This window comes from Armigeres subalbatus, chromosome 3, assembly GCF_024139115.2.
Source record: "Armigeres subalbatus isolate Guangzhou_Male chromosome 3, GZ_Asu_2, whole genome shotgun sequence".
NCBI lineage: Eukaryota > Metazoa > Arthropoda > Insecta > Diptera > Culicidae > Armigeres > Armigeres subalbatus.
This window is the reverse complement of record NC_085141.1, coordinates 48,666,112-48,678,709: the sequence shown is the minus strand read 5'-3', so window position 1 is coordinate 48,678,709 and position 12,598 is coordinate 48,666,112. Positions and strand designations below refer to the sequence as shown.

The following is a 12,598-nucleotide window of genomic DNA, read 5'->3' as shown; positions in this document are numbered from 1 at the left end:
CTCCCACAACTCTACCTGTATTCACCAAAACCGTTCTCGATGCCGCCGTTACCTTCACACCGCAAACTAGCACTCGGCCAGGATCAGCATTCCGTTGATGGTCGGACGACACGCGTCGTATGGTAAAGGCGAGAAAGAAGGCCCTCCGAGCGCTGCGGAGACTTCCCGCCGTCATCCTAACAAGGTAAACGCCCTCCAGGACTATAAAGAAAAACACTATGAATGCATTTCAGTGATTCTTTAAGCAAAGAGAAAATAGTGGGACGATTTTCTCGACTCGGTCAACCTCGGCCAATCCACGGACGGCCCAGCTCTGGGGAAAAGTAAACGCACTTAGTGGAAAGCGAAGATCGTCCCCCGTCCATCTCGACACACCTGATCGTACCATCTCCGATCCTCCTGAAGTGGCCAACGCTCTCGGGGAATATTTTGCCGATTTAGTCTCCGACCTCCGATAACAATTATCTTGCTGAGTTTCAGCGGATGCACATGCACCACTAATCATGAGAACAAAATGCAACAATTAAACAATTCCTCTGTAACAAATATTTTGGCAATAATTTTCCAAAATCCATCAACTAGATTAACAGTGTAATCAAATTCCAACAAAATGAAGCTTTCACTCTATTAAGGGTATGCGATAACACACTTTTTCCTAACGAAACGAAACGAAACGAAATTTAAAATGTCTATGTTGATTCGAAACGAAACGAATCGAAATATAGATTTACCCCCGAGACTTCGAAACGATACGAAATCAGGGTCCATTTAATTCGAAATTTTTCGAAACGAAACGAAAATTAATTTTTTTTTCCGCGGAATTTTTATTAAATTGGTTTTACATTTTGTACGGAATTTCGATTTCACTTTTCAAAGTCTGCGACCAATAGAGTTGTAGTAAGAGAAGAAGTAGTCTGTGATAAATCGCCTCATTCCCGTTTATATACCATTGGCGATTAGGCAATACCTCAGCATTTGTGCCGCTTTCAAAGCAATACATCGTGGAGCGTGTGCTCCCGAATCTGACCAATCAGTTCAGTTTTATATTAGTAAGTATATAAAAATATAGAAATGGTGTGATTTTTCGTTCCAAATTTCGTTAAAAACCTTATTTCACTTAAGAATTATGTGATTATGCTGAAGCATACTTCATATTGACTTATCAGCGTGGTTTTATGGTATTGAGCACATTCGAAATTAGAAAATGAATGCATAGATTTTATTTGTTATCCCGTGGGATACTCCGCCGTGCGTATACGCAGATAGAGAATTGGTAATAGCATACATTTGTTACTAGAAGAATCCTGAAAACCTTTGTAAAATGCACAAAAATATGTATTTCAGATTGTATTTCACAAATGTGACCGCAAAGTTTTTACGGCAGCAGTTTGCCAGATATGAAATAATGTTTCTTTTCTCTTACAAAAAGTTGTATCAAAAGGCTATCATTCCTCCCAAATTCAAACTTTTTATAGGAGACTCGGCTCATAGTTTGTGCATATCAGGAATGCAAAAGGTGCCAAATTTTCATCATCAACCGACTTCAGTGTGCAAGAAACAGCTGTTATGGTCAATATGGGCTGAAAGCAATCATGAGTAAGAACTCAGCAATTTTAATGATCATCCAATCCGTTCTGGATTTTTGTGTTTTGCTAATTTCATGCAAAGATCTAGAAATTCCCACGACTTTGCAATGTTCCTTACATATTGTGCAAATAGTCAAAGAAGAGCTTAGCTTGGTTAACTATCGTAGTTGCTAATCATTATTGGTCGAGAAACAGCAAATATGCACAGCTCACCAATTGTTTACACTCAATATTTTTCTACACAATTGGAATCCTTTAATTCCTCGGTTAACCTGAACTTCCCAGCTATTTATATACCACCTGAATTTTCTTTGATTTTTTGTGATTTTTTTCATAGGGTTAACTCATAGTTTCATTGACGCTGAAGGTCGTAATCGTGTAAAAACCAACGTGTTAAAAAAGAACTGGGTGTAATCTACCCTGGATAAAAAAAAATATTCACTTGCTTCGGAGTTTCCAATTCATGACCAATAATGACGCCGGTCATGTGTTTACAGTCAATTTTGCCGTTAAGGCCTTCCTTACTCTAAAAGTCTTAATGGAACGTACACACAGTCAAGCAGTTTGACCAACATTGACTCCACCTCTCGTTTATTCAAACATCCATCAAATTTCACCAACAGCGACACGAACAATCAATTTATTCGACCAACAATATCACACACGAACGACCGAATCGCCAACTTGAGCACCAACCATCAAAAAATATATGGGGGTTTGTACAACTTCACTACAAATGCTCAAACATGTTCGGCGAACCTTGACTCCACCCCCGACAACTCAAACCAAAATCAAACCGTTTTAATTTTTTCCAACCGAGCCGCCAACTGTCAAATGGTTGTTCGAACAACTTCACACACGCTCAAACAAAGCAACAACCGAAGCGTTTTCTTGGGGGCGGAGTCAATGTTCGTCAAACTGCTTGACTGGTGTGTACGTTGCTTAAGAGGTGCTTACCCATGTCCTTAAAACTGGTTTGAGGATTAAGTGGAGGTGAAGAAATCGGTTATTAATAAAAGGCGCCGAAAAAAGACTTCAAAGGGGCCCTTGGAATCCACGACATGACTTTGCATCTTTGACAAAGTTATACTGATCTGATTCATATTTGGTTACATTTACACAAATAGGATAGAATAGTTAAAGATACTTTTCGTTTTCTGTTAGATATTTCTAACAAAATACAAAACAAAAACAAAAATTTTCGATAATATAAAGTGCGGTTTAAATTTAAATTTGTTTCGAAATTACGCGGAATTCCGTTAAATTACGTAAGAAGATAATTTTTTTTAGCGAAATTTTTGTAATTTTACGAAACGAAACGAAATGAAGAAATCAGATTTCACCATGCTCAAATTCCGCGAAATTCCGCGGAATTTCGTTTCGAACCACCTGAAACGAAATTTTTCGAAATACCGCATATGCTTACACTCTATCATCAGCTTACGCGCTATCTCCCTGAATTAGTTGAGACAACTGAAGCTTTTCGAAGCTAAGCTTTAAGATTGTCTCCGGGAACTCACGAGAATCTCCACGGATCTCATTCAGCCAACCACAGAGCAAAGCAACTTTACCTTTTTAAACGAAGTTCAAGGCTTTACAGATTTTTATACCCGCACTCAAAATAGAAAAGAAACTAAGGATGAAGCGGGATGCTTAGATATGATTGACATAAGGCAGAAGGAGATGGGGGTGGGCTTTACTGCGAACGTATAATACAGATACGAATCAGCAGAACCTAATATGCAAATTCCGATAGTGGGTTAATTTGATTCTCGTGCGATTCGTCAGCCTGCATAGTTCGGTGTGATTAGTCTGCTAAAGACAAGCAAAAGATTTTAGAAACCATTTTGTAAAATCTTAAAGCTATCTAAAAAATTGTATAACTTAGTTAAAGTAGTTAAAAACAAACGAAAGGTGAAAAACATAAGGCAAATTATTAGATTTTGTAAAATAACGACCAAAATAGTTTTTCCAGATATAAGTTTTGCTAAAGATTAGCTTTTGTGCACCACCTTAACAGGTGATAAAAGTTCCTGTTTCTGTAAGGTAAGAAATTATTTGTGCCTAAGTAGTGCGAAATGAGAACGTTGAAATTATTCGCTTGACCAGGTGAATCCCGCTGGTCATCGCGGGTGCTTGTGTGGGGTCGATTTGGCGGTGAACAATTTGGTCCGGAGTCACCCTAGTTGGACCGAGTCACCCTAGTGCCGCATCGCCTATCACCTTAAAAGCTTCCTCTCTCGTATACCCTACGCTACACGACTCGCTACGTGAAAGCTCCTGCAATTTATCGACGATACGTAAGTCATCGCACGAATCTCTCACAAAGCTTCCGAGAACAGCGAAGCGAAGCAAGACTCGTTGTGTGAGTGAGCAATCATCATCGTCAACGCTGTATGCAGGTGGTCGTCGGTAGCCATACGAGACGTTCTATCTGGAGTTGAAGCTTTGGCGCCAAGCATTAGAGCATACGTGCGCGCCTGGATGTAGGTGACCCCCAAGCCTTTCGTCGAGGGATGGTAACGGATTTCATGATTTGCCGAATCGCCGATGCATGCGGAGTGGAATTTCGACGGAATAAGGTCAGATCTCTCTATTGTATATAGTTTTAATTTAATTAGCTATTAAGATTCCAAAAGCTAGGACTAGATATTTAGTGACGTCACTATCGTTAGGCCTCTGTACTGAATGATTGGTCGATGAATAAACAGGAGTTGAAAACCAATAGGCCTACACCTGTATGAAGGTTGACGACGATTGGAAGCGATTTGAATTTATAAGGAATTTAAACCAAATATCTCCTTGGGTCTAAAGTTGATTGATTTGATGAATTAGAATTAGTATTTGGAATTGGGTTTTTAATTTGAATAGTTTAAATTGGTATTCTTTGTGTCTGCGTGTGGTCAGCTGAGTGGGATTTGGTGTTTGAGGGATAAAATTCAACCCGCCCTAGAAAAGAGCCTTTGCCGGGCCATTGACAGCCTCAGCAGTCTCACCGTTAGGTGGGTGGCGCATAAGCTGCTGCTGGTTACGTAAAGAAGCATTCGTTTCACCTCAATTTCCAAGCTTATACTTTTCAAGTTATCAGCAACTTCTGGTTAACCGAATAGTGAATACATAAAAGAAAAAGTGTAAGCATCTACAAACAAACAAATTTCCCGGAATGTTTTGAGCGATCAAGCAATTAATTTGTCAATCAGCTCACAGCGCTGATCGATCGTAAAACAGAAACGATCGTCATCGTCGGTCGAGTGGAAGCTGTTGCTTAATTCCGGTTGACGAATGACGAAAATGGAATGGTCCAAGCTTATGACGATTGTTGGCGGTGACGCCAACATATTTGATGTCAATTCTTGTTTGGGTGACGTTGACGTTCTCTAGTCGCTACTCTATCCAGAAGAGCTCATGTCTGTCCGTAATGAAGTGACAACGGAATAAACTACCTACCGTTTTCAAATTAACACGATGGCCGTAAATAAAGTGGTTAGGAGGAGCAGATCGTTTGTCAACTTGCTACAGCGAGTAGATTTGTCTACTTATGAAGTAGACTTAGGAAAGTTGTTATTGGTTGGAATTTGTTCATAGAATTTTGTTGTTTGAAAGTGCTATTAGAATTTCAACATAATCTGAGTGAGCAGAAAAATAAACCCTAAACCTGATTTTTTGAAAAATCCAGAAATGTGTAATGTGATTCTTTATGCTTTAAAAAATGACGAATTATTTAGCCGTTCAATGCTTCAACACATTCGGATAGCATATTAAACTTTCCCTTGAACACCGTAAAATCCATAGTAATGAAAACATTGTCTCCTCATTGAATCTGAAGAGATCAGAACATGTCAATCTGCACCGGCACCAGACCAATCTGGAAAACGAACGACAGTCATAAACATATCAAAAATTGGATTATTCCATCCCGATCGCGTCCGATCGGGGAGATCTTCGACACCGGGCTTGCCACCAGCACCCGGGCCGATATTTTGATTGCAGCGACGATTTATTTTTATTGTCAGCTATTAAACAACCGGCACGGCGGCCTTCAGGTCGGGATGGATGCTTGCAGCTTCTGAATCTGGTCGACGACGATCGATGGGGACATAACCGGGAACGGATTAAATATGCGCGCGGCCATATGTCTCGTGTAAACAAGTCTCCGGTGGCAGCAGCAGCAGCGGCGGCGGCGATCGGTTTAAGATCACATACGCTTTTCTTGTGGTCGCGTTCAGACTCAGGCTATGTCAAAGCACTCAAGACAGTGTGGAAAATTTGGTGACCAAAATTTGAAATAATGGAATTTTTTTTTATCAATATGTGCAGTTACCAGATATTGCCATTGGTCCAATTATGAATTTCTATACAATTGTCATGCGTTTGAATGGATTTGCTGAAAATTTAACTTGTTATTGCCCTATTTGGAATAAATTAATAAACATATCCATAATAGATGTGTATGAATATAATTTTGGAATGTTAAAAAGTTTGTCCGTGTTCTCATTGAGAGCCCAGCACAGTGCAAGGCACAGACACGTTCTTCCCCGGGTCGTCACGCGCGGCTGAAAATATCGAAAACAGATGATGAAGTTATTAATACTTTGCTTGTGTTTATCTTTTGTCTTTGCCCTGTTTCACGGAGAACGCGAACGAACGAGGGCCAAAATATGATTATTATATTGTGGACCGCCACGCGGAGCGCGGGAACGCGGTGAAATTTGTCACCGATCGGCAGAAGGGTTCGACAGAATCACTTCTGACATTATTGCTGTTTCCACTCCTGGTATCTGGTTCTGGTCCGGCTGCCGTATCACCCCAACAAGGCCAACGCCGGGTGACAGACAGATCCGTAATCCTATATCCTTCTGTTCTGGGGGCAGCAGGGACAGCAGGGACAGCATGATGTCCAAGGGCTTGACGAACCATCCCCAGCTGTCTGCGAGTCAGGGAGAACTGCCTAGGGCGTGGTGGGATTTAGCAGTGGGCTCTGCTAAAATCCCTCCCAAAAAACCACAAGTGCCCGTAAGCGGACTCTATCAAAGCGACTGTGTGCCGCTTCAAAAGCACAAGCCCAGGGAGGGAGTGCCATCTGGCATGTGGAGTGTCCCTACTTCGGTAGGGTAGTGCGTGAGCTGCTTCGGCAGGGAGTGAGTGATCTGTTTGTGCTGAGGCAGGAGTGTCATAGCGCGTCACCGCTATTGTCACCTCGAAGCGCAGCAGAAGTCTGAGTATGGACTGCACATGCTGAGGTAGGAGTCGAGGGACCTATCGACACCTCGAGGCATGGCAGTGGAGTGTTAGAGTGAGCACCCGAAAAAGGGTCACATGGAGCGAATGGTCTTTGGAGAAGCTGCTTCGGCGGCAGGGTAGCAGTGGGTTGTACCCACACACCTACAGTTGTGCACATGTGGTGCATGGGGAGTGTCCCTGCTTCGGCAGGGTAGCGTGTGGTCTGCTTCGGCAGTGGTGTGATTGATCTGCTCGTGCTGAGGCAGGAGTGTCGTAGCGCAATATCTGTAGGCCCAGGCAGTTACCGCTATTGACACCTCGAGGCATGGCAGCGGAGCGTCCGGGAGAGCATCCAAGTAAGACTCAAATGGAGTGAATGGTGTGCGAGCACCCAAGTCAGTCTCGCGTGGGACGAGTGCCTGTGTGAGCGATAATGAGCGAGTACGCTTAGTACTGCCATCCCCCAGAAGTAGTACTGCGAGGTAGTTCCTGGGGAAACGATGGTGGAGCCAAGGGAGTTTAGTCGGTATTACCGGTATGGTCGAGTCCGACACTCCAGTACACTTCCGTGTGGTAGTTTGGCAACTACAATGCACGTGTACTGGGTTAGTGTGTAAATGCATTCTCCCTTGTAAAAAAAAAAAAAAAAAAAAAATATCCTTCTGTTCTGGGGTTTCTGCAGTTCGAACCGTGACAAGTGCCGAGCCCGTGCGTGTGTTCGAAGTCCCACTACCCACTGCTATGTGCGAGAACGGATTAAGCATCCAGTCGGGAAAGACAACCGTCGGGTTGTCACTTGACAATATCACAGGAACGCGATCTCCCTGAGCTCAACCGATTACGAGTTAAACGATTGTTCCCTTCTTGGGACGGTTAGCATTTTTCCCACTTTAGGATTGAGTGCGAGCGGGGCGCTTTATGACGGGTACGGAAGAGACAAGGTATCAAATGACACAGTCAGGCGGTGAATCCACTTGTTACTGGCGAATGCTGCAAGATGTCAATCGGTTTGATATCCATTGGATTTGAAGCACGATGAAGTGAGGGGAACTTCCAAGAATTGGCAGAGAGGAAAAAAGCTGTGTCAGAACTCAGGTTTGTCACAGTCGTCTTCGTGACATTGATGACCGATTTAGCGGGTTCTTTGGAAACTGGTTTCTTCTGTTACACAGTATGCAGCGATGCGTAATATTAGCAGAATATGGGGTTCTGCCAGAGCAGATAAATCAGTTTACTCTGAAACACATCAATTGCCGTTTCTCGGGTCTTCATGAATGTGTCCATGGGCCTTATATTCACGAAAAGTTATTTAAAACACGTATGAATTCGTTTGTCATAAGACGAGTTAGTACTATCCCATATATTTCCACTACTTGATAACTTTACAGATATGTATTTCGACTTCAACAGTAAGTCCGTCTTCAGCGTCTCGTGCTTAACTCATATTATCCCAGCGACCTAAAAATAGAACAGATACCTTCGTGTCCCGGCGTCTTCTCTATAGGACATTACTGGTTATGCTGATTTCTCGAGTTTGCCACAATATTTCGAGATACGAGTGGCTACCTAGACCCATGCGTTCGACTCGTTGCGCATTTGGAATTTGCTCACTAGGTGGCACATTAGAGTGATTCAAATTTTGACTTTTTCGCTCCCCTGTGCTTAAACGATTGTTTTTGCTATTTTAATAGTCCTCCCAAATTTTTAGCTGATTTGGATGTAACTAGGTTGTTCACGTGCTGTTTGAAGGTTCTATGAAAATTACTATGAGAATTGCCACTTATGTAAAGAATCGTTTCGTGAAGCAACATAGAATCTATTTGAATATATTTAACGCATCGCCATCATAGAATGGATTCTCAGCTGAAAGTAAGTTGTTGTTGCGAAGCAATCTGACTTTTGTGAGCAAAATTATAAAGAAAACAGAAATGCTCATTATTGATATTGATGTTATTCTTCTACGTGTTAAATTGAATTTCCCACAATTCAGTATTTTCATAATAACTTTTGTTGCCAACATCAAATCGTTTAGCAACAACGACGATATTTTCCCTTGTTAAATTTCCCATGTTGCTAACGTATTCATTAGAGTGGGGCGTCATGATCATTTTTTCAAATCAACGGTTTATCGAAGCCATTCTGGGTCCTGAACAACTGTGCAGAATTTGGGACCGATTGGTTGCTTCCTCGCTTTCCGCATCGCGAAGTTTGTATGGAAATTAGTATGGGAGAACGTATATTTTTACATTTCTACTGCTGGAGGTTTCAGTTTATCGTAAACCAAGTGGTACATTGCGTTAAAGTATAACCCAAAGGATGCCGAAAAACTTTGCTGAAGAAGGCACGTTGCTGGAACGTCCACGAAAAAAGTTATAACGCTTCGAAGATTGAGTGTTCAAACCATATGCAAAAAATAGTTTATTCTGCCAGCACTGCCGAACTACGTAGACCAATAATTTAACTGAGTGTTATTTCAAAATAATTGATCTTATAGGGCTTTAGAGCTAATGGGAGCTATCCGGAATCATTTCACAAAGAAAAAAATCCGACAAGAAGGAAGATGGGTTTTGCCATTCGATATCCATAGGTCGTCCGGTAGTGCTGGCAGAAACATTGATTTCTTGCATATGGTTTGAACAATCAATTTTCGAAACGTAATAACATTTTTTGTAGACCTTCCAGCTACGTACCTTCTTCGGCAAAGTCTTTCGGCATCTTCCAGACTATACGCTAACGTATTGAGTCACGTGATTGATGATAAATTGAAGCCGCTAATAGCAAAAATGTAAAAAAGTACGTTTTCCCATACTAATCTCCATGTAAATTTAAAACGCGATGCGGCATGCGAGGTCGCAACCAATCGAGCCCATATTTTGCACAGTTGATTGGGGTACCAAAACGATTCAGAAAAACCTTGATCTCACTTGATTGGACGAAGTTTGCGTTTTTACATAAAAACTGCACCCCACTCTAGTATTCATACATTTTTAGAGCTTAATGGGCAATGATGGGGAACGGTTTTCCACAAAGTAACTGTTTTCATAATAATTTTCATACAAACTTCAAACTGCTTGTGCTCAGTCGAATTACATCCAAATTAGCTAAAAATTTAGGACAATTATTAAAATGGCAAATGCCATCGTTTAAGCATAGGGGAGCAAAAAAGTCAAAATTTGAATCACTCTAGTGGCACATACTTATACATTTTTTGACGCGTTCTTTCTTCTTCTTCTTCTTATTAGCATTATATCCCCACACTGGGACAGAGCCGCCTCGCAGCTTAGTGTTCATTAAGCACCTCCACAGTTATTAACTGCGAGGTTTCTAAGCCAGGTTACCATTTTTGCATTCGTATATCATGAGGCTAACACGATGATACTTTTATGCCCAGGGAAGTCGAGACAATTTCCAATCCGAAAATTGCCTAGACCGGCACCGGGAATCGAACCCAGCCACCCTCATGGTCATGGTCTTGCTTTGTAGCCGCGCATCTTACCGCACGGCTAAGGAGGGCCCCTTGACGCGTTCTATTGAAACTATTTATTTATTGAATTCCGTTTCATTACACTTTGTAAGCGAAAAAAAGTTACTAGTAATAAAATTGCTGTATTCAGTAAGCCTTTCCATCGGTCATTCAGAATTGCCAAGGTTATCTTTGGGTCAACAACACAACTAGAATCATTTCAAGCGTAATCACTACCGTCGCAGCATAATTTGGGTCCACGACAAATGTTGAATCATTCATTATTACAATAGTTGTTACTATCATTTAAATTATAATATTCCCATATCTACAGGAGTTTGGCCAGACCAGCCTTATATGCAGTTTGAGTGAGCCAAGAACTTCTGTTAGAATCCTACTGATCAACCTACTACCTTCTGATCAACCAGCACAACAATGGACCAGTAAATTCTAGCGAAATAACCTCATTCTAATCCACAGAAACACGTTGGATGCATTATAATCATTTTCAAGGTATGTAGGTTATCCACGAGTTCTTTGAAGAATAGACCTACGAATAAACCAGCGTAACGACGAACTTTTCACTTATGACTTCTAACAAGGTAGCCCAATTCTGGTCCATAGAAGTACGCTGGGTGATTAATAAATCATATGTTTAGGGTTTTTGAGTAATCGTAGAACTCCTTGAAGGAGTTCAGTGCGTGTTTTCTCTTGTTTCGGAAAGCAGAACGATCGCATGATCTGCTGAAATATTGTGCTCTGCATTGCGCGGTCGGTAATAGAGGTTATCAGTTCAGTGCGTGTTTTTTCGGAGTAGCCATCGAGCAAGCATTGTGCAGTGCGTGTTTTAGTCGTCACAAAGTAGTTATGATATCGAATCAGTCTTCGGGAAAATACGTAAGACACGCGTTGCTTTTCTGTTTTTGTATCATCATGAATATGACGTCGTTCAAAAGAAATAATTAGTTGCTTACCAAGGCGATTTCCAATATTTTTCCTTCCCAACTAACATACTATTCCTTTCCAGTGCGCTCATGGAGATGCAGAGGATTCCTCGGTCTCTTGTAGCAATGAGTGTCGAACTAATTTTCCTCTCCTTATCCAAATTGACTGTGAGGACGTGGCCGGCACCGTTATTGGTCTTGAATTAAAGAATATCCGAAGCATGTACAGTGAGAATAGCTTTCTTGTCCCGAGAAAACTATTCAATTGAGCTAAGCATTATTAGTTGTTTCTCGGCCAATCACGACTAGCAACTACGATGGGTACAGTCAATCAAGCTAAGCTAATCGTAGAACTCCTAATCGGATCAACCAGAGCTAGAGTAACGATGGAATTCTCACTTGTGACCTTTAGCGAAATGCCCACATTCTAGTCTATAGAAGCACGCTGTATGATTTATCATCTTGTTCATCAGATCATCCAAATGCTCCTTCGAATATAGACCTACGGATTGTGAGGTTCTAGCGAGGTATCCCCATTCTGGTCCATAGAAATACTTAAGGTGGTTTATAATCATTTACAGGTTTGAATGTCATTCAAGAACAACTTTAATAATACACCTACCGATCAACCAGGGTAACGATGAACTTCTTACTTGTGACTTCTAGCTAGGTATTCCATTCTGGTCCAAGGAAACTCGTGGGGTTGTTTATAATCTTGTTCAAGGTTTGCAGATCACCTTAAAGATCCTTGGGATATAAACCTACAGATCAATCAGGTCTTTTCTTGTGTGACTTCTAGCGGAATAGCCCCATTCAGGTCCATAGAAACACGCTGGGTAGTTGATCGTATCTTTCAATGTTTGTAGGTTGGCATTCACAGGCGAAATACTTTCATTCTGGCCTATGATAACACCACAGACAAACAGACATAACACATTGAACATTTACTCATCAAATTCATCGTCGTTCAAACACTAACGACATCTGTTGATTTCAGTTAGTTGGGCAAATCACGAACCAGATGGCGGTAGTGAGCAAACGTCAAACTCGAGCAAAAACGATGCGCGCGCCACGAGTGTTCGATTGGCCAACTAATGATTATTTGAATTGACCAGAACGATGTACATTTGACGAGTGTTATGTCTGTTTGTCTGTGATAACACGTTGTTCGATTCATTATCATTTTCAAGGTTTATATGATACGGACCAAGATGAATACACCACTAGGTGTTCCAATCTGCCAAATTCACGATTCAGCCATCTTGGATTTTTGTATGGGAGAGCCAGCGGGTTTGTTTATGTTTTGCACTAAAAATGAATTTTTCACTCCGACCTTCTTCTTTTCCACAAACTTGAAAGATCGGGACATCTAGTAGTGTATTCAT

General features: G+C 41.4%; 1 long non-coding RNA gene across 1 annotated transcript; it reads left to right on the top strand.

The window, feature by feature from the left end:
- The first annotated feature begins 3,189 nt into the window (after positions 1–3,189).
- LOC134226685 (uncharacterized) lies at positions 3,190–3,872 on the top strand. The gene is made up of 3 exons (XR_009983539.1): positions 3,190–3,500; positions 3,553–3,632; positions 3,696–3,872. It is a non-coding gene; the product is annotated as an uncharacterized LOC134226685 (long non-coding RNA).
- Positions 3,873–12,598: the final 8,726 nt, after the last annotated feature.